The 22,294-nt window shown below is 62.3% G+C and overlaps 1 protein-coding gene across 2 annotated transcripts in view; it reads right to left on the bottom strand.

The window, feature by feature from the left end:
- NACC2 (NACC family member 2) overlaps positions 1 to 10,720 on the bottom strand; it is an 81,333-nt gene extending 70,613 nt beyond the window's left edge. Inside the window, exon 1 of one of the 2 annotated variants that reach the window (XM_027966196.2) lies at positions 10,642 to 10,720. The gene's annotated coding sequence lies outside the window, so the exon portion shown is untranslated. Of the gene's footprint in view, positions 1 to 10,056; positions 10,436 to 10,641 lie in introns of those variants that run through there. The other variant, XM_042245469.2, reaches the window with a different exon arrangement.
- Positions 10,721 to 22,294: the final 11,574 nt, after the last annotated feature.

Raw genomic sequence — 22,294 nt, 5'->3', positions numbered from 1 at the left:
ACCGGAGGCCTCTCAGGTGGGCACCCCACCTGCCACCAAAAGAGAGGAGCCAGAGGCCAAAACAGCTGGGCTGGGGGTTCTACGGAAGCCTGGACAGGAGATCAGAGGGCCAGGCTGAAATCCACAATCAGGAGACACAGGAACAAGATGGCTATTCCTTCCAAGACTGGGGTGGAGAGGTGGGCACAGAGGCACGTGGACAATTTGACCTTGACCCCTCTACAGGGCTGAACAGGGTCCCCCAAATTCATGTCTGCCTGGGACCTCAGAATGTGGCCGTAAGCAAACCAGGGTCTCCGCAGGTGCAACTGGTCAAATGAGGTCTTGGGCACCCAGGATGGGCCCCGAGGCCAATGACTGGTGTTCCAGGAAGAGAGGAATCTGGACACAGAAGCTGTGCGGCCCAGAGCTGCGAGAGGCAGCAGGGAGCCCCGCCCTGCCGCGCCGGCACACGGGGGCTTCTGGCCTCGGAAGGCTCAGGGGGCTAGGTCTGTGATGCTGAGGTTCAGGAGCCCAACAAGGAAACTCACGACCCCCAGGCCCCCCAACAAGGACCCGGCCCCAGGACCTGAGAGAACGGGACCTGCACGTTTCAGACAGATCTGCTCAACCCGGATGAGGTCCACCAAGGACCAGGGCAGCCGCAGAGCAGCTCTGGGTCAGAAGACGGAGGCAGCTTGGTGAGCGGGGCTGGGGAGCTGCTCATCCCAACTCGGCTCATGGTGCCCCTCCTACCCCCTCCTCGCAGAGCCCACGGCCCAGAGGAAGAGAGGGCTGGGCTGAGAGAGCAGCCGCCCAGAGCCCGGCTCAGAGCTCGTCCACAGGGGACACTGGGCGGATGGGACCTACCTTTCCAAGAGCAGCTGGTGCTGAGCGGACCTGGCACCCTTCCGCACTCAAGAGCCTCCAAAGACCCAACTCCGTCCCCCCACCCATCCCCTTCTCCCTCCCCCAGCACGTGTCCGGTGAGTGGCCAGCCACTCACCCCTGCCCCTAACATACCCATGGCCGCGACTCCCCTCCCCCAATGCTGGGGTTGCTTTAGAAATACACACACCAGACAAATTCCCCAAGGGAACTGGACAAAATCTGCCACGTGCCGCTTCCAGCCAGCAGGACAGTGGCGCGGCCCCAGTTAACATGGTCTGAGATGCACCCAGACTGGGGGCGATTCTGCAGAACTGGCCTGGACTCTGGGGTCAACGTCACGAGAAGCCAAGAGAAGACCTCAGGTTTTCTGGACCAAAGGAGCCTGAGAGACACAGCAAGGCTCGGACAGACATGAGCACACCTGCGATCACATGTTTACGATTGGAGACCGTGGAGACAGCCACGTCCCCGGAGAGACCACGGATAAACCCAGGGAGGGCCATCTGCACAGTGGACCAGGCTCAGCCTTAAAAAGGAAGGGGGTCCCGACACAGGCCACACACAGATGAGCCTTAAAGACATGATGCTGACCAAAGGCCAGAGGCAGAGGACAAAGGCCCTGTGAATTCCACCCATATGAGGCCCCGGAGCAGTCAAACCCAGAGACAGGAAGCGGATGGCGGGGCCTGAGGCTGGGAGAGGGAGGGTTGGATGGGGACAGAGTGTGAGTTTGGGAAGATGAGAAAGTTCTGGAAATGGACGTGGTGATGGCTGTCACAGCAATGCGAGTGAACTTAATGCCCCCGAGCTCTAGACTCAAAAGTGGTTACGATGGTAGATTTCATGTATAAGTAACTAGAATGCTTCGAATTGAAATTTTAAAAGCACACCCGACAGGTGCCTGGAACGGTGATTCCACAAAGACCCTCTGGCTGTACAGGGGCCTGGGCTGGGGGCCGGGGAGACTCTCCAGCGGCCCTGGGGCTTCGGCCAGGCGGTGGCGGGCCGCTCTCGTTTCAGTGGGTCGCACTGCAGCAGGGGTCGCTGACTCAGAAACAGTTCTGCGTTCAGTACGTGCAGCTTCTCGGTGAGTTTAATACTGTTCACCCTCCACCCCCTCCTGAGTCACCAGGACCAGTGTCCTCCGCGGCCGGTGCTGGGTGGGGGCAGGGGGCCCTGCCTGCCACGCTCAGACCTGAGACAGGCACGGCAGGGCCAGGAGGCGGGGGAGGCCGAGTCAGCACGCCCCCGCCTTGGAGAAGGGGCGCCTGGTCCTGGGAGCCCCCACGTGCCAGGGTCCACCCCACGTCCTGGCCAGACATCCTAAATCCCCTCAGAAGAGCACCTCCGACTGTGGCCAGAATCCTCCTTCTGAGCTTGAGTTGAGGAAGCATGCAGTGTGTCCTCTGGGGAGAGAAGCCCCCCACCCCGCCACCAGGCAGCTGGGGTGGGGTGGGGAAGGGACAGGAGCCCCCAGACACCCCAGAGACCTCCCAAGTAGAGCTGGGGGCTGACACCTATGGATGCGGCTGGTGGGGGAGGGGGGTGCTTCCCACTTTCCTGGGTTATCAGGAATCACACGGAAGGCCCAGCCCCAAACTGCCTGCAGCCTCCTAGCCTCCAAGGCCCTCACCTGGCCAGGTGGTCACCTGCACTGGAACAAAGCCTGGGGCTCTGGACTTGGAGAAGTAGGCAGGAAGAGGACCTGAGGCCCTGCCACAGGCCCTCGGATCACGTGTCCATTCCCAGGCCTTCCACTGCTGCCTGAAGGCATGGTCGAGGCCCAGGAACCTCAGGGCCCCCAGGTCTGGACTCATCTGGGCCCAAAGTCCCAGGTCCCCGCCCCACCGCCTGGATACCAGGGTCCCCTCTGGCCCGCCCAGGCCCCACCTCCTCACGGCATCTCTGCTCTTACTTTGCCTGTCTGCCTCGACCTCTCCACTATTTCACTCCCACTTCGCGACCTTGGTTTTCTTCCGAGGGATGGAAGAGATGCACGAAAGAAGGGACGGGAAGGTCTCGGGGCCCGAGTCTGCGCTGCAGCTCGGGGTCCAGCCCCGAGGGCTCCACGGAGACCTCCCTCCCTCTCCTTTCCAGGCCGCTTCCCGGGACAAGGACTGGCCCACTAAACTGGGTTATGACAATTAACACAAATTCTGCCTCCTGTCCCCAAACTTACATAACCGTAGACACTGTCTCAGGAAAACCCTCCTCCATCGGTGGCCCCATTTCCCGCCCTCGACTAGGGCTTAGCTCCTGAACCAAAGGTCCTTCCAGACTTCCTAGTCTGCGTGTGCTGGCCCTTCCCACCCAACGCCCAGTGGCTCATGTGAGCGGTGGCTACTGTCTGTGTGTCCGGCCGCCCGCCCACCCTCCTGGGCAAGCGCAGTGCTGAGCCATTGGGCTGGCCAGACCCTCCCCTTTCCTCTAGGCACTAAAGGGTTTTTGCAACCAGCCTGCCACACTGGTTGACTAGGGTTCATTAAGAATCTCAGAATGTGACCTTGTCTGCAAACAGGGTCTTTGCTGGCATAATTAGTAAGATCCTGAGATGGGAGGGATGTGTCCATAGGCCCAAGGATTGTCAGCACCCCTGGCCCTGGAAGAGGCAAGGATTCTCCCCAGAGCCCCCAGGAGAAACCAGCCCTGGCGGCTCCTTGATCCTGCCACTGTGTCTCTAGACTGTGAGAGAGTAAGTCTCTGTTGCTTTAAGCCTCCAAGTTTATGACCATTTGCTACCCGGGCCCAGGAAAGTGACCCTACCCCACCCAGTGACCCCAATTACACTCCAGGGTGACCGCGAGGCTCACGTCCCTTCCGACGTGCCCTCTCCACAGGCAAACAAGCATCACTGCCCTCCTGGAGCTGGGAGACCCCACAGGGAACCCCCACAGCAGTGTTCACAAAGTCGGGGTGGGGGATGCTCTGGCCCTGGTAAGGCAGGGAGCCACCTTCAGACTCGAGGAGGGGGCAGGTGTGAGGGGATGGTCGGAGCCACACGCCAAGCCGCCCATCGCCTTCCCCTGGGGGCTGCCCTGAGCCCCTGGGGAACACCAAGCGCAGCTGAGTCAGGCAACAGGAAGGCCTGCTGCACCCGGGGGTGGGGGTGCCCCATCTGCGACTCCAATCCCTTCAGCAGCGACAAGCACTTGGGGTTCGTGGGCCCCCAGGTCCAGCTGCTGCCAGAGCCAGTCACAGGCCACCATTACCAGTGGGCGAACTGGCCGCTTCATGAAGGCGGCCAGGTGCCACCCAGGGCCTGCCGCAGAGACCACACTCACTGCACAGACAGCACAGAGCCCGGGGCGTGAGCATCCCGCCTTCACCCTGCCCACAGGAGCCAGGCCGGGTATGGAGAAAGGGGACAGGCCCTGCCCGGTGTCCGCAGGCACAGCCAGGAACTGACGGCTGAGGGGTCCGGGATGCGGGCTGTCACCTCCCCCAACCCCGGAAAGGGACCTGCCCGCTCCCCACCCACTCCCCACGCACATCTCCATCCTGGGGGGAGGGCTCCCGGAGGAGCCAGCGGGCAATTTGCATAATATTCTTTGCAAGTTAATATCAGCCTCTGATAATGATCTCGGCATAGCGTGGAGCGCTAAGGCGGCTGTTACAACACTAAGTAATCATATTTTAAATTATGTTTCCCTTTATAGAAAGGTGTTGCAAAAACACACAGACACGAAATCTGTCTGTTGCAGCCCCCTGCCAACCACCTGACCAGCTTCCCAGAGCCATGGCTGTGACCATCTACTGCTCAGGGCCAGCTAGACCCAGGCGCCCCAGGCTAAGCCGGTGTCCCCACCCGGCCTGAGCCTCACCCCAGTCAGGGGTGCTGTCTGGACGGGAACCACCACAGGCTCCAGCCACAGTCAAGGGTGAGTCTGTGCAGACAAGTTCACGGAGCACCAGGGGGGTCCCACCCTCGGCAGGGGCGGTGGGGGGGGGGGTCCCGGCTCCCCTGGGCATAGACAGTGGGGGAGCTCCCCGCCCCCCAACTCCAGCCCTGCCTTGTGCTGGAGCCCCCAGTGCCCAGGACACCAGACTTCCAGGTGCGCATCTCCTGGGGGACGAGGGATCCTGAAAACTCAAAACCAAAACCATCGGTCCTTCCGGAACACCCCCCTTGCAGCCACTCACCCAGCGCCCGGACTTGGGGACCCACCCCTGGAAGGTGAGATCCTTGAGCCCTGGACACTTGCACCCTGACCGCGGCCATGGGACACCCTCCCGCCACAGGTGAGCTGGGCCTGGCAAGGACATGGGTCTGAGCACATGGCCACGCCAGGTCCCCTGGGGGAGCAGCAGGGGCTGAGCCCGCGTGTCCAGAACTGCTGGCCATCCACGGGACAGGAAAGAGGGCTGACAGCCCGAGAGGGGCCCACAGCCACCCCCAAGAGGAGACCCTTCCCTCCCTTTCTCTTCATGCGGGACCCGGGGCCACCACTCAATCTTTATTTTCTTAAAAGCTTTCTTTTCTTTTTTATTAAGAAAAAAAAATCCAATTATAGCACAAATCTCTCAGCAGGGGTCAGTGTGGAATAAGAATAGCCCGAGTTAATGGACGTGACACAGGCAAGATTAATGCCTAAAGGGTTTCAAAAGTTGTATGATGCAGATTTCATTAACATTTTAATTGTAATGTATCTTTTTAATCTTCTCTCACCCTAATGGCTTTATATCCCCCCAAAAAAAGAAAAAAAAACTGCTGACAACAACAAAAAGTATTAATATACAAAATTTAACAAAGGCGCTTAGCAGTGCAATGGAAACTAAATTAAAGGAGCGCTCTGTGTTAACACTGATTTTTTAACAGCGCTACTGTCGGAATGCAGCAGAGGCGGGCTGCTTCTCCCTTCTTGGCGCAGAGACCTCGGGACAGACGCTGAGGGTGAGGGTGGGCAGGCCCCAAGCGGTCCAGGAGCAGACTTCCCGCAAAGACCACCAGCAGCCAGAGGGCAGTGCTGCCCCCTCCCCACCAGCTGAACTCCAAGCAGCGTCCAGGAGGTGGGGGGGGGGAGGCGGGGCACGGCGGGGGTGGGGGGAGAAGGGGGCACGCATCTTCCAGAAAATGCCATCCATCAGAGCAGAAGCTCCTGGTACTGTGTGGATGGGGTAGGGACAACTAGGGGTGTCACCAGAATGAAGGGGGCATTTTCTGGGGCGAAGGCTGCAGGCACCCTGCCCCCAGCCCACAGCCAAGGGCCCTTGGGTGGCTCAGGCCAAGAGAGCAGCCAGGTTACAGCCTCCAACTTTCAGAAGCGGTGTCTCAGGAAATACAGGCGGCCCTGACTACTGAGTGTCCCTGAGACTTTTGTTGTCAATCAACAAACACTCCTAGAGCACCAAACCGGTGCCTGCTGCTGTATGTGACGCTTTGCTCCAAATCCAGCTGCTCTCAGAACACAAGCCCCTCCTCCTCCTGCTCCAGGGCCAGCCCACCCTCAAGGACCTGGGGGGCCGGGCCAGCCCTGGGCCTGGGATGCAGCCCCGCTAGCCAGGCTCACTGCTCACCCCGGTGACTATATATGGGCACTTTTGGGCCCCGGCGGTCCCCGCCCCCGGCCCTGCCTGCTTCCCCCGGCACACGGGCAGGCATGGGGCGGGGCCCCACCGAGAGCTCGGGCCCATCCATGGCCATGTGCCCTCCTGGACGCCAGGGCCCAGGGCCAAGGGGGAGGGAGAGGGGGAAGATTCCTTCAGAGCCCCAAAGGAGCCAGCCTCTCCTCCCCATGGGACAGAGACCAACACCTCAGAGAAAAGTACGCCTCCACCCTCCCCGCAGACCCTCCCTGCAGACAGAGAAGCAGGCTTTCCTTAAAGAGGCATGAACCAATGCCCCCCGCCATGCTGGCTCTAGGGAGGGGGCATCTCCAGACGGCCCTCAGGCTGGGCCTGCTCACCTGCAGACTCCCAGCAGGAGCATCACTACACACTGGCCTGGGTGGGGCTCAGAGAGGGCAAGTTACCCACCCCAGGTCACACGGCCGGGGACTCAGTGAGAGGCCCGAGAGGTCCTGCTCCCGCGTGCCTCCTTGCCTGGACTCAGGTCCAGACGGTGGAAGTTGAGGGCAGCCCCGGAGAGCCCAGGGCCACATCAAATCCCCCCTCGGTTCCTCCTGCTCAGATCTGCTCCCAGACCGGGCAGTGGGGAGTGCTCCCCACCATCCTTGTTCTCAGGGGGGGCTCTGAGGATGCCAACCCCAAAGGCGGCCACCAGGGAGCCCAACTTGCTCCACGCCTGCCACGCCAGAGGTCTGCTGAGATCCTCACCCACAAGACCCTCGCCCATGGAGGGGGGAGCGCCTGCTTCCAAAACCTGCACTTTAAATGACAAAGGCCAGAGGCCAGGGCACAGGAAGCCCAGCTCTCAGCTCCAAGCAGCTGCAGGTGACACAATGTGGAGGCCCCCAGCCAGCCGGGAAGCATATTTTGCAAATGATCTCATTGAGAGCCAGGCCTGGTGAGAGCAAGGATTTGCTAAAAGAGAAACAGAGGTCGCCAGGATCCCTGCCTGCTTGGGAGGCAGGGCGGGTGGCAGTGGAGCCTCGGGCCTTGCTAAGGGGGAACGCTTCCCAGAGAGGGGGCCCGGGTGGGGAGGGGTGGAGGGCAGTGGGGGACACACGGGTCACAGCCAGCGGTACAGGGTGAGGAGACGTTCGTGTCTTGAATTGGGGTGCAGACATGAATGGAGATGCTGGCTCTAATCCTAAATTCGGGCCCCACCTGGAAGTACCCGAGGGCCAGACAGCTCGCCTCGGGGAGGACCGAGGGGTTGTCCAGGCAAGTGAGCCAGATGCGGATGAGGCACCGGCAGAGGCCGGGGCAGCGCCCAGACCACGGAGTGGTCAGCAGTGCTCCCTGCACACGTGCAGGCCGGCCTGGCTGGGGCCAGTGAGAGGCCCTGAAGCCCCTCCCCAGCCCCCAGTCAGACCCCAGACCCAACCAGACTCTCCCAGCTCCCAAAGTGGGGCTGCCCACAGCCAGGAACAGCTCTGGGTCCAGCCAGGGACCGAGGGGCCCCTCCCTGTGCAGGGAAGTGCCCCCCAACTCCACCATACTGCGGGCAAAAGACTGGACTGAAAGACCAAGTTCCTGGGCCTGGGGCATCCCTTGGGGACCCTGGCCGCGCGAAGGAGCCAGGCCCCGGTCAGCTAACACGACAGATCCTCAGCTAGAAGGCAGCTTGTCTTGTCCCGAGAACCCAGCCTGGATCAAGCTCCCAAGTGCGCTTGTACTCGGGGGTCTGCAGGAGGCACCAGGTCTCGGGAGAACCAGGCCGGAGAGCTGGGAGCTAGAGGCTGTCATCTGGGCTGCAGTTTATGCTCGAAGGGCTCACCAGACGTTCACCACTCTGCCCCCAGCTAGGGGGCTCACCCGACCCCCACACCCCAGCAGGACAAGAGAACTTGGGGCAGGGCGGAGGGGGGGACCAGGCTGGAGCAGAGCCCAGGCGAGACAGGACAGGGTGACACGGAAGGAGGCAGATGGGCTGTGGAGGCCGGGCTCGCATCCCCAGGTGGAAGGAATGAGACCTCAGGTGGCTGAGGCTGTGGGCTGTACCAGGAGGGCCCGGGGCCAGCAGAGAGACCCTGTCTGCTGCAGCCCGTTCAGGCTCTTCATTCCCGGGAGCACAGTCCTCAGAGGAGGGGCGTGGGGTGGAGCCCTGGGAACACCCTTGAAAGGGTCGAAGTCACAGTGCCTACCTTCTGTCCCAGGAGGGGTTCCAGGCCCACCCTGGCCCAGGCTGCAAGTCAGGCCCGCAGAGCCCTAGCTAGAGGCAGAGGTGCCAGAGAAGCCCCGGCTGTGAATGCCAGCTCAGCACTTGCCATCACCACTGTCTCTCTGACATGAATAATGCAGCTCACGTTTTAGCTGGAAAACAGAGGGGCGCTTTAAGGGCTCTGTAAAAAGTCACCCACGAGCCCACCTCCCGGAAAAGGCCCCTCTGAGCGCCCCACCACATCCCTGACAAGGACCCAGTGGCACTCCCGGGCAGCCAGGGTGGCCCGTGTCACTCTCGGAAAACGCACAAGCGTCTTCTCCTGGGCCAAGATTCTGCAGGCGCCTCGAACGGCTGCAGAGCAGGGGCTGGACGGAGCCGGCTCAGAGTCAGCAGCCTATCAGACGCCACGGCCGGCGCCCACCCCGCCAGGTGTGACCACCGAGCACCCACCTCTGCCCCTGCGAGCGGAGAAGTGACACGGTCCTCCTGCGATGCCCCTTCCCACCAGCTCACCGAAGCAGCGGGGGCCAGCCACCCTGGGCCTCGCCCCTCCCAGCTCCTTCACTCAGGCTCCAGCCGAGGTGCCACCCAACGGTGGCATGACCAACGGGAGGATGCCAGTGGGCCTCCTGGGAGGGGGGGCACCACAGAGGGCCACGGGGAGGAGGGGAAGGGGAGTGTTGGAAGGTGGACAACAGCGCTGGCTGCTGACCCTTCACTCCTCGCCTCTAAAATGGAGCCGGTCCTCAGAGACGCCTCCCCTAGGGTCCTTGGGGGGCTTAGATGACACTCCACATGGAGCGCTGAGAAGCACCTGTGCTGAATACCAGACCCACATCCTTTGCCGAGGGAGGAAGGGGAGAGGGGCCTGGAGTTCAGTGGGGAGGAGGAAGGGAAGGTGGGGAAGTGGAGACCTGGAGAGACCCAGACCAGACCAGACCAGACCAGACCAGACCCAGCGAGCACAGCGGTGTGTGTTCAGAGTGCTCAGGAGACCAGCTCTGCCAGATGGCCAGCCCGTGCAGCCTGTTTTCCCCCTGCCCGCCGGCCACCACAGGCTCAGCTAGAACCTATGGCCAGGGGACTCACAGCTGGGTGCCCAAGCGGTCCTCAGAAAAACCACTAGAAAGAGCCCAACTGCTCCCCCGGGCAAAACCTTTCAGACCCAGGTCTGGAGAAGGAGGAAGACTCCATCATAGTGGGCAACTGCCCAGATCCAGGACCGACCCACCGCAAATCCACAGGTTTAAGGGCCACCAGCAGAGAGGTGGCCATTACCAGCGCCAAGACCAAACTTCTGAGAAGCCTGGAAGAGGGGACCCGGAGGTGACCTCTGACCTCATGACCACCCCGCCCCCCCACCAACCAGGTCTACGTCGGAAGGGCTTGAGTACCGCACCCCCCGCACCCCCACCCCGGCCCTGGCGGAGGTGGGGAAGGGCAGCAGGCTCAGAGCTCACCTCTGAGCTTCTTGGAGAAGGGGCTCGGGGCCCCAAGACCTCAGCACCGCAGGAAACGCAGCGAAGACAGGTGGGATTCCCCCGCCCCAGTGCAGCCGTCCCCCAGGCTCTCCCAGGTAGGGGGTGCACGAGGGCGCCCAGAGGGCAGTGATGCCCCGAAGGGCGTTGGGGGGGGGGGGGTCCAGCGAAGGGAGACGCAGGGCGGGCTGATGCGCAGCCGCGCGGCGGGCCTCGGACCCCGGCCTCAGAGGGAGGGGCGTGTCCCCAGGGCCGTATCCCCCCGCCGAGCCCGCGCGCGTTTTCCGCCCCGAAGGGCTGGGATCCGTCCGTCCGGTCGCGGGAGGCCGAGTGTCCCGAGAAGCCCGGCGGGAGAGGAGACGCCCAGAGCCCGGGTCCCCGCTCGGCGGGGCGGGCGGGGTGCGGCCCGGCCGGGGCGAGCGCCTCCCCAGGCCCGGGCGCCGCCGGCCAGCTCGGCGGGCGGCGCGCGGCGCGAACTTGGGCACTGCGGCAGGCGAGGGCGGGCGCGCCGCGGAGTTCGCGGGAAGTGCGGCGGCGGGGCCCGCGGGCGGCGCGAAGTTGGGGTACCTGCGGGCGCCGGCCCGGTCCGGCCTGCGGCAGGAAGTGCTCCGGCGGTCCGGCGCTCCGGCTCACATGGACTTTCTCCGGCCGCGCCCAGCACCGGGCCGCACCGCGGCGGGCGGGGCGCGCGGGGGAGGCGCCGCGGGCCGTTTAAAGGGACAGCGCGCCGGCCGCGTGCGCGCACTCGCCGCCCCGGGGCGCGCCGCCCCGCGCCAGGTGGGCGCCCGGGGAGGGGCGAGGACGGAGCGGGGGCGGGTCCCGGGGCAGGGGGCGGCCGGTCCGCACCCCCTCCGCGCGCCTCCTCCCCGACTCCTGGCGTGGGACCCTGCGCGGGGCCCGAAGCCGGGGCTGGACGCGGGCAGGACCGGGGCGCCGACCCACACACTCTGGAGGTGTGGAACCCCCGGTCCTGGGGCGCCCCCTCCCCGCGGCGGCCGCGCCAGCACCAGGATGCCGCGCCGCGTGGGGCCGCCAGCGGGAGCAGGTGCGCGGCCTTGGCTGCTACAGACGGCCCGGGGGCCGGAGAGCCGGGCTGCGGAAGCAGCGGCGGCGGTGGCCGGCGCCTCCTGCGCTGAGCCGGGTAACTGCTAGCTGCGTGGATGCGGCCGGGTCTGCTTTCAGGCCCGGCGTGATCTGGGCGCACTGGCTGTTAGTGACTCCTCCCGACCCCAGCGGCTCCCGGTTTGCTCGAGGCCCCCCTCCTGTGGACAGAGGTGATGTTTTAAAACAAGGGCGGACAAATAAAATCAGCCACAAAGCTGAAAGAACCCTCAAAAGTCCCCCTCAGTCGCCCCCACACTATCCTAAGGCCTGGGGTCAGGACAGGCTGATGTGGCCCTGCTAGGCCGGAGACCTCCTGGCTCGCTCAGCGCCGCGGGGTCCTTGCAGAAACATGGGGCGGCACCAGGTCAGTGGTCCTGAGCAGAGGGTCACTGGGAGGAGGGTCTTGGTGTGAAGAACGGGGTCCCCACCCTCAGTTTCACCCCCAGAGTACATTCTGGGCCCCGTGGGGGTCAGAGCCTGGGGCTGAAACCCTGCAGGACAGTTAGCCAAGGTCATTCCTAGGACAGTGGTCGGAAGCTGGTCTGAGTACTGTCCCCAGTCTCATGATAAGTCCTTGACTTTGTTCATGGACTGACCCGTGACCCCATCTTGAGGTCTGCAGAGAAAGCCTCCTCCCATCAGCTCACTCCTGCCTTGCCTCAGGGGGCATGGGTATGAAGCCTTAAGGATGCTCTGGGTACACCCCCAGAGCCCCACTTAGACCTAAGCTTGTCCCAGGCCCCACATCCTCCCAGCCCAGTGCAGACTGCCTGCAGGGCAGTCTGACTGTCCTGAGGGCACTCTTATCAGTTGGAGACACAATCACGTGGCTTGGCCTGTGGTCCTGACAGGTAACTGCCTCCTGCTCAGCACAGGATCGGTGGGGGCTGGGGGGCGGGGTACGGCAGGGGAGGGAAGCCATGCCCTGGCCTAGAGCAGCTTTGCAGCCCCAGCTTGCCACTGGCTCCTCAGTGTTATGAGAACCTCAGCTGTGCAAATGCCGCAGGGCCCTGGGAAACTGGGGCTTCTGCAGACTATACCTCTGAGCCCAGAGGGACCTCTCTAGCCACTTCCAGGCAAGGGGTCAGGATGGGAGAAGCCATCCACCAGGCTCCAAAGCCCCCCCACCTCATGCCGGTGGCTTGGGTCGCTGTGTGGATGGGGTCTACAGGTGTGGCCACCTCACGGGCCCCAGGTAAAGATGGGGCGGGGTGCTGGCTGTTTCACTCACTCACCCAGGGAGCTGGTCACACCTTCGAACATTCCAGTTGTTTTTATCACTTGTATTTTCTAAACATGAAAGAGATTCTTCTTTAAAAAAGGACATTTGGAAAATATTGAGAAGTTTTTAGAAGACAACAGATAACCCACAAGCCTGTCTCCAGGTGTGAGGAACAGCTTCGGTGCAGCTTCTGTGTGCATGTGGGGGTGTGTGTGTGTGCAATCCACACCTGCACATTTTAAACACTAAGGCTCAACACCTGTGAGAATCCAGGCCTGCACTACGTGTCCTACGAGTTGTCTAACTCGATTTTCACAGCAGTTCTTTAAAGCTGGTTCTCTCGTCCTGTTTCACTAAGGAGAAAAAGGCAGCTTAGGAAGAAAATGCAGCCAGCCCTGGGATTCCTCCTCACTCCCGGTCCCCCAACAGGCAGGGCAGGGTGGGGTCCCTCCGTCTGATCATAGGACTTGTAGACGTTAAGAAGGGTCAAACTGGGCTGGCTGATATGCAGGCTGGGCAGCCACAGTCCCCTCATGAGGAATCTGATTAGCGCCGCAGTCCTTCTGAGATGCCAGCAAGGGGTTTCTCAGCTCAGGGAGGCCTGGCCTGGCCTCCCATCCTGAGCTGTCTTGGTCTATAGCTTCGCTTCCTGACTTTTATCCAGAAAGTGTCAGGCTGGGGAGAGAGAATAGTCACAGAGGTGACCCTACAGACAGACTGATGAGCAGGGTCTCAGGGGTGGGGGCTCCGGGCGCACTAGGGGGCAAGGCCTGTCCACTGTCTGTCCTTCCCTGGACAGTGGACATGTTTGGCAGCTGGCCAGGTGCCGCTCCGGTGGTCCTGCAGGTGGCCGAGTGCCGGGCGGTGGGGTAGAGCCTGCTCCCATAGTGGAGGGACGCCTTCCTCCCTCGTGCTCCCCGAGTCCAGCCCAGTTAGCTGAGGTCTCCGCCCACTCTGCTGTTGTCCTGGGCCCTGTGCGGCCTGGGGCTGCCCACCCTGGGGACCCCTGAAAGCCAATACTAATGGGCAGGTCTGCAGGCATTACCACATCAGCTTTGGAAAGAGGCTTGTGTCCTCCATCGAGGCTCATCTCAAAGAAGATTAAGGTCCATGAAGCACACCAAGCCCGAGACCGACTTAGCCAGGCGCCTCCCTGCCCTGTCCCCTCGGGTGGCCGATGGACATCTCGGTGTGACATGGCCTGACTGTGCCCATCTCTGTGCCCCGTCCCCCCCACCTCAGCACGTGGCAGCGCTTCCTTCCAGAAGCTCCATCTGTCCAGAGCCCAGTGCTTACAGCTCTGCCGCTGGGCTGTGTCAGAACTCCGACCGCCTCTTACCCCTCCTGCTCCAGCTCCCCACCCTCCATCTACCCTGCCCCGCCCCTCAGGTCCCCACAGCAGCCCCCTGCCCGGCCTCCCCGCCCAGCCCCTCAAGCCCCTGCCCGGCCCCCCATCCCCGCCTCGAGCCTCTGCTCCCACATGGCAGCATGGAGATGCTTCTACACAGGTCAGATCACGGCACTCCCTACTCAGCTCCCTGTGTGCCCGCATCTCACTTCTCACTCAGAACGCAAGCCTGAGTCCTTGCAGTGGCCGGGACCTGGCTCCTCACCCCACACCCCCTCAACTCGGTCCCTCTCCAGTTCTAGCCACACTGGCTCCTGCGTGGGGCCTCCTCATGTTGGCACCCTCCTGCCCCAGGGCCTTTGCACCTGCTGTTCCCACTGCCTGCACCTTCTTCCCCCAGTGTCTCTGAGGCTTGACCTACAGCTCCCTCTGGGTCTCTGCCCGGATGTCCCTGGACCGTGGGTGCTCCTGACCCTCCTGTATGAAACAGCCAGTTGGGCCTTTGCCAGCCAGCTCTCCCTGACCCGACCCTGTACGAATCCACTCTGAGGTTCAGAGGCCCTGTCTCCCCGCTTGGGCACAGGCTCCCTGTCTTGTCCACGGCCCTGGCCCTGACCGGCAGGGTACCCGGCACGGACCAGGTGCCCAAGGCCATCTGTGAGGTGTGGGAGCCTGAGGGGTGCTCTGTGCTCGCTGACGAGGGACTGGACACCCCCCCCCCCACCTGCCTGAGTTCTTGGCGCCGCTTTCCTGTCCTCAGAGGGTCCAGGGCACCCAGTCAGCAGGAAAGGAAGCAGCAGGCGGGGACGCCAGGCCGGACCTTTGGCTGGGAACCGCGGGGCTGAGCACAGACTCCAGCATCGTAATCAGCAGAGTGAGGAAGCGGGTCCTGTCGGCTGTCTTGCGTGGGGGCCGCAGCCATGGCAGCGCCCGGTCCAGGCCAGGCAGGGAGCGGAGAAAGGCCTGTCTGCCTCCTGCCTGACCTTTGTCAGCAGGACATGGAGGAGCCCCGGCTGGCACTGCCAGTGTGTGCCTTCTCAGGGGAGCCTCTAGGTCTGTGGCAGGGGGGCCACCTGACTTCCTGTCCAGTCCCTCCTCGGAAGCTGCCCCCACGTAGGGGCTTCCCAGGCCTTCATAGGGAGGGGCCTGTGGAGGGTTTTCCTGCAACTCTCAGAGCAGCATTCCCAGCGGAGGCACAGGCAGCAAAGACCCCTCCCCAGACCAGGCGGCTGTCAGGATAGCCGTGCGGCTCCCTTTCCGGCTCCGAGCGGGGCCCTGGCCGCCCTGTTAGCGGCCGTGTGCCAGCAGTCCACAAAGTGCCTCTTTGTTGGGCCCCCACCCCGTGCCAACCAGGCCAGCCACTCGCAGGCCGGCTTTGAGCAGGGTCCCCACCCTCCCCCAGACTTGCAGAAGTCAGGCCTTCCAGTTTAGCTGGGTTTGTGCCCACCTTGTCCCAAGCTTGGGGTTCATCGAGTTCACCCCCACTTTTAATAATGGAACAGTCCCCTCCCAATCCTACAGCCTACCCGACGAGTCCCCCACCCCCTGGGAAGTCTGCCAGCCCCCCAGGGTGGCTCCCGCCCAGGGCTGGAGGGCAGCAGGGGGCTGCTCACTGTCACGGCCTCTCTGGGCAACGACAGCCTAGGACAGTGGGTAGGGACCTACCTCCCCGGCCACCCAGGGCCCAGGCCACCCTCCAGCCAAAGCCCAGCACAGGCCCTCTGGCCTGGCATCTCTCCCAGGAGACCCCAGCCTGCCCTCCAAGGAGACTGCCTCTGCCTTTGTTCCTGGCAGAGCCTGGAGTTCCCCTTCGCCTATCAGGGTGCGTTGCCTGCAGCTTCCGGGCACTGGGCAGGATGGTGGGGAGATGAGTCTGCAAGGCCCACCCACCCCAGACCCTCCCACAAAGGGGCTGGCAGCCAGCCTCCTGGAGACAAGACCCTCCTGGTCCCTTGGCCGCCTCCTCCCACTGCCACTGCTATTCCTGGCAGTATTCTCACTGGAGAGTTAGTGAGACCCGCCTCCCACAGGGAGGGGCCACCCCTCCGCCCTCCAGATGACCTCGCGCTCATCTCAAGGGTCGTGCTGGGCCACGGGGCACTCCCGTGGGCACTCCTGGCTCTTTCTGTGGTCGTGGCTGAGTTTGCTCCGAAGCCCACCATGACCTGCAGGGCCCAGTGGCACCTGGCTCTGCATGGCAGGTGCCCGTCACCCCCTGCAAGGCCTGCCCAGGGGACGTCCACCTACCTCAGACCTGGGCTCAAGCTTGCCCTGCAGTGAATCTGGGGACAGACTGCAGGGCTCCAGCCCCCCAGCCAGCCCATGTGCTGCTGTGAGTGGCAGCTGGACCCCATGTTGGGGGGGACTGTGAAACTTCTGAGCATCTGATGGGAAAGCCTGGCCATCCTGTAGCCATGCGAGCTGGGGACTAGGGTGATGCCCAAGGGCGAGGTGCAGGGAGTGGGGGAGGGGCGGGTGGAGTGGGGGAGGAGTGGGTGGCGTGCCCAGAAGGGCTGGCAGGGCCTCATTCAGTGACATCCCCCCAGGACTGAGCGGCTGGCCTCGGTCCTCTCCCCACCCACCCATGCTGTCCTTGAAGCACCCAAGCTGCCTGTCTGTGCTGGCCACATCTCCCGTCCCTGCTGCCACAGGGCCTTTGCACCTGCTAGTCCCCTGCTTGGGAAACCTCCTCCTCTATGCTGGCAAGTGAGCTCTGGTTGGTTCACCCTTCAGGCCGAGGCCGTCCACTTGGGCTCTCAGGGAAGCCATCCTGACCCCTCCCCACGCTGGCTCTCACACTGCTGGGCCCTCTCCTTTTGGCTCACATACAACTGAGCTCTACGCTTGTGAGCAGATGGTTTAATCAAGCCCTGGGAAGAGGAGACAGGTCTTGCTCAGAAGCGGGGACTGCGGACAGAGGCCGCAACAGCCTGGGGAGCCTGCAGGTAAGGCGGCCCCATGCTCGGAGGGGGGGGGGGGGCGGGCAGCACGCTCGCTACAGATATCAGGTCCTGCTCAAAGTCCTGCTCTGCGCCAGGCCTGGGACTCTGCCCCGGCTGTCAGTGGAGAACACGACATGCCGGGCTGCTCCTCTGGGGCTGCTGTCCCAGACAGATGGTTAAAAACAAAATCAGACTGAAAAGTGCCATGCACACAAGGAGATACCACTTCATCCATTACGATGACAAGAAGCAGATAAAACAAAACAAAAAACAGGAAATAACCGGTGCTGTGGAGGATGTGGGGAAATTGGAACCCTCATGCAATGCTGATAGAAATGTATATGGTGAAGTGCCACAGAGAACAGTGTGCTGTCCTTCAAAATATTAAACGTAGAACTGCCATGCGATCCGGCAATCGCACTCCTGGGTGTACACTTCAAAGAACTGAAAGCAGGGTCTACCAGAAATGTGTGCCCCTGTTCATAACAGTCAAACCTGAAAACAGCCCGGGTGTCTGCAGAGGGTTGAACAATATGTAGTGAACACGTTTGATAGTATGTTGTTCAGCCTTAAAAAGGAAGGAAATTCTGACACAGGCTGCGGCGTAGATGAGCCTGGAGGACATCGTGCTTGGTGAAATGAGCCCAAGACCGCAGGACAAACCCTGTAGGATCCACTTCCAGGAGGTCCCTCGAGGAGCCAAACGCAGAGAGACAGAAAATAGAAGGTGAGGGCCCGGCGCTGGAGGAGGGGCCTGAGCGACTAGTGGGAACAGAGGGTCAAGCTGGGAAGGCGACAGCGTCCTGGAGATGGGCGTGCCGATGCTTGCCGCGATGTGAGTGAGCTTCATGCCCTTGCCCTGTGTTTTTGTTACGATGGGGCTTCCCCGGTGGCCCAGTGCATAAGAGTCCCCCTGCCCATGTAGGGGACACGGGTTCAGTCTCTGGTCTGGGAAGATCCCACATGCCATGGGGCAGCTGAGCCTGTGCACCACAGCTACTGAGCCCGTGGGCCCTAGAGCCTGCGCTCTGCAACAAGAGAAGCCAGCGCAGTGAGACGCCCGTGCACCGCAGCAAAGGGTAGTCCCCGCTCGCTGCGACTAGAGAAAGCCCGTGCAGAGACAACGACCCGGCACTGCTGTGCTCTGCTTAGTCGCTTGGTCGCGTCCGACTCTTTGCGGCCCCATGGACTGTGGCCCACCGGGCTCTTCGGTCCACAGGGATTCTCCAGGCAAGAAAACTGGAGTGGGTTGCCGAGCCCTCCTCCAGGGGATCTTCCCAACCCAGGGATCAAACCCAGGTCACCCACAATGCAGGTGGATTCTTTACCATCTGAGCCACCAGGAAAGCCCATGAACGGCTGTTGTGGGTTGCCATGCCCTTCTCCAGGGGATCTTCCTGACCCAGGAATCAAACTGGGGTCTCCTGCATTGCCGGCAGATTATTCTTTTTTAACCAGCTGAGCCCACTTGCTGCAACTAGAGAAAGCCGGTGCAGCGACAAAGACCCAGCACAGCCAAACACAAACAAATAAAAGATTAAGATGGTGGATTTTATGTTACTCATATTTTGTGCAAGGAAAAACGAAGTACCATGCCGGGCACTGAGAGGAGGAGGCTGTTGGCCAAGGGGAGACCTAGGGGTGAAGAGGAGGCAGGTGGGCAGGGCTGAGGGAGCAGGGGCCCTGGAGCCAGGAGGACCAGGCTTGGGGGTGGGGCCTGTGGCAAGGGGCGGGGCCAGGGCTGCCTTGTTCTGACCCAGTGGAGGTGAGGGGGAGAATGTTCTGTTAGACACGCTGGGGCCTCTCCTGGGGCCCAGGGAAGGCTGAGGGGCATGGACTGGGTCCGGATGGGGAGCCCAGAGGATGAAAGGGTCAGGGAGGCAGCATTTGGCCCATCGCTAGGATGGTGGTCCATGAGGGCCGTTTCCTCAGATGGGGCAGTGGGGGCACAGTTTGGGGGATCAAGCCCCCCTGGGAAATGACAAGTGGCACTTGCTGCTCCAGGGTCAAGGCCCTGGGAGTCAGACCAGACTCGGCTGGGGCTAGAGGCTCGGGGGTAGTGGGCTCGCTGTCAGCAGTGGTCACACGGTCTGTCCTGGTCTCATCCTCCCCTCTCAGCATCTGGCCACACAGCCGACCCTCTGTCCTCCTCCAAACACCTTCTAGTGGCTCCCCCGAGCCACACTGCTGTCCTGGGACCCTTACGCCCCGTGCCACCCACTCTGATCCACCCCCAGGCTCTGAGGCACAACTTTCGGAGTGCAGATCCCCGGGTGACTGGTGCGCTGGTCCACACTGGGATCTGCGGGGAGTGTCCTCGGGCCCGGCCCGGCCTGCCCTCCGCCTGCAGGACCCTGAGACTCGCAGACCCTGCCAGCTGGGGGCCCGGGGGACCCTGGGGATGGATGTTTGGGGGGGGCGGTAAGGAGATGCTCTGGCAGCTCAGACCGCAGGCAGGGACACCGAGTCTGGGGTCTGCTCTCACATCCCGGGGGCGTCTACTGAGGTCAGCAGGAAGGGCCCCACAGACTCAGACCCGGGTCTGGTGGTCCTGTGAGGAGCAACAGGTGCCTGGAGTCCACGGCACACGGAACTAAAGACCATCCCTTCTGCAGGAGTGGCGAGGTCTACACGGTGACCCAAGGGAGGCCCACAGGGCGCGACCGTCAGCAGAGCCCTCCCCACGTGGCAGTGGCGGGGCTCACACCCCAGGAGCTCGGGCATCAGCCCTCTCCTGGCCAGCTACCCGGAGGCTGCCCCAGCCTGGGGCCTCCTTGGGGGACGAGTGATGTGATCGCTGTGCCCTCTTGACCTCCAGCCCTGCTGGACCGTCACTCCCGTGCCTGGGGCTACAGATGGGCCTGGCACCTCCTGGGCCTCCCCAAGGGCACCCTCACCTTCTCCATAGGGAGTCGTCGGGCTTGATAACAGATGAAGGCCCCATGGCCATCTCCGGCCCCAGCAGGGTGCCCCCACCCCTGGTGCGGTGGTTTCGCTAGGCTCCTAATACCCCACCGTGGCTCCAGCAGTCCACGCCCAGGGCTCTGGGGCGGCAGTGCGGACCGAATCCAGCCCTGCCCTTTGGTGCCGCAGCCCCGGTCCCTACTGGCCCTGGCCATCACCTTGTCATCTTTCTTTTCCCTGGAAGTTCTGAGCAGGGACCTGGTGGCTCAGATCCAGGCTCCCCCAGTGAGGCACCCAGCCCAGGGAGGGACAGGATGGGCCTTTTAGTCACCAGATGCGGCCTTAGCTCAGGCCTGGGCTTTGTGCTAACATCTATGTCCCCATCCATCCGCGGTCCCATCGCCCCTGGAGGCCAATCCTCACCAGGGGGCTCCCACCTCAGGGCTGGGCATCTCTGGGTCCAGTACACGGGTCCTCTGGGTGCTTCTGTGCAGGAAGAGCCCATCCAGGGAATTAGGTGCCTGCAAACTATGGGAGGGTTTGAACTGTGATGCTGGAGAAGACTCTTGAGAGTCCCTTGGGCAGCAGGGAGGTCAAACCAGTCAATCCTAAAAGAAATCAGTTCTGAATGTTCATTAGAAGGACTGATGCTGAAGCTGAAACTCCAATACTTTGGCCACCTGATGCGAAGGGCCGACTCATTGGGAAAAAAAAAAACAAACCCTGATGCTGGGGAAGATTAAAGGCAGGAGGAGAAGGGGACGACAGAAGATGAGATGGTTGGATGGCATCACCAACTCAGTGGACATGCTGCTGCTGCTGCTAAGTTACTTCAGTCATGTCCGACTCTGTGTGACCCCATAGATGGCAGCCAACCAGGCTCCCCCGTCCCTGGGATTCTCCAGGCAATAACACTGGAGTGGGTTGCCATTTCCTTCTCCAATGCATGAAAGTGAAAAGTGAAAGTGAAGTCACTCAGTCGTGTCTGACCCTCAGCGACCCCACAGACTGCAGCCTTCCAGGCACCTCCATTCATGGGATTTTCCAGGCAAGAGTACTGGAGTGGGGTGCCATTGCCTTCTCCGCAATGGACATGAGTTTGAGCAAACTCCGGGAGATAGTCGAGTACAGGGAAGCCAGGTGTGCTGCAGTCCCTGGGGTCAGAGAGTCAGACTTGACTTAACAACTGAACACCAAACGATGAGAGGGGCATCGGGAAGGGAGGAGCCGGACTGACTGAGTGCCACAGCAGGTGGAGGCTGAGGGTGCAGGGCATGGCTGCTGCGCCCCATATCCACAGCGGACCTGCCGTGCTCCTCTCACCACCCCCACCCACCTGAGTGAGCCGCGGGCTTCTCCTGGGTGGGGGTCACCTGCCTCTGGGCGGGCGGCAGCAGGCCCCGACACCTGGGGATGGCGTCTCTCTTCCTGATGACCGACCAGGCTGCCCTCTCTTTCATCTCCACCAGGGGAGGGCTCCTGTCCCGGGCGTGTTGCTCACAGCTGGAGGGCTGAACAGGTGCCGGGTGCAGCACCTTTTATCACAGAATCCACTTCCCTTCCAAACCCAGGCAGAGCGTGTTGATTTCCTGGTGTTCCTTCACCTTAGGGACCAGGCTGAACGCCCACCCCTTTGGGTTCCCACTCCTGGCTCCCGACCTAGGCAAGCACTGGCTTTGACAACTGGAGGCTCCTGAGCTCGGGGCTGGGTCCCCGGGGGGAAGGGGGCCTGAGGCCCACCCCTGCCCGCATGCTCTCATACAGATCAACCCCCCACCCCCGCTGCCCGCCCCACAGCCACCCAGCGGTTCTGCCGAGGGCGGGGCCTCATTCGTAGGGGTTGGTGGATGATGAGGGCAGCTCTGGGATTGAGGCTTACTCCCTTGGCCCCAGACCCCTCCCAGAAGCCCTTCACTGGGGGCAGCCCCCACGTCCACTGGACCACCTTCTCCAGCTGGGAGCTGGGTCTGAGAGCGCAGCCACCGCTGGGGTGTGAGGCGCCGTCTCAGGGGCCCGCGTGGCCTTGGGCTGGAGCTGGCCTGGGGTAGCTGTCTGCCCTTCTGACTCCTGACCACCCCTACTCCTGGCCTCAGCCTGCCCTGCCGGGCAGACACACCGGCCAGCGCAAGGGGCCTGAAGTTCTGAGGCCATCTGCAGGCGCCTGTTGGGCAAGTTTGGATCCCTTGCACAGAAGGAAACTGGGTGAGCCTTTTGGTTTCTTGTCAGAGGCTGCAAACCCGTGGCTTGCTCTGCACGTGAATTAGGGCAGCACCGTTTTGGTTTCTGGATACCTCCCCTCGGTTTAAATTGGATGCTCAATCTGCTTCCTCTTTTGTCCTAAATTTCCCTCCAACATCTAGTGCAGCTGTTAAGCAGCTGCTTCTGCCTCCTCCTGAGAAGGCCAAGGGGCCAGGCGGCCGAATGACTCACCTTCTCCCAGGAGGGATAGCAGGGTCTGGACAGGGTAGATATGGCAGCGTAGGGGACAGTCAGTGCCTCTCGGGGATGCAGGAGAGAGCTGGGCACAGGTTCCCCAGGGAGGAGACAGACAGGATGGGGACAGGACTTGGGAAAGGTTTTGACAGCTGCAGCTAGAGACACCCAGGTGAGACAAGCAGAAGGACTTCCGGGGGTCAGGTCCTAAAGAGTGGGGCTGATTTTCCAGGGATAACTCAGCAAAAGGCAAGCACCCATGCCCAT

This window comes from Ovis aries, chromosome 3, assembly GCF_016772045.2.
Source record: "Ovis aries strain OAR_USU_Benz2616 breed Rambouillet chromosome 3, ARS-UI_Ramb_v3.0, whole genome shotgun sequence".
Classification (NCBI taxonomy): Eukaryota; Metazoa; Chordata; class Mammalia; order Artiodactyla; family Bovidae; genus Ovis; species Ovis aries.
Note: the sequence above shows the minus strand (reverse complement) of the source record. Positions and strands in the feature narration are given on the sequence as shown.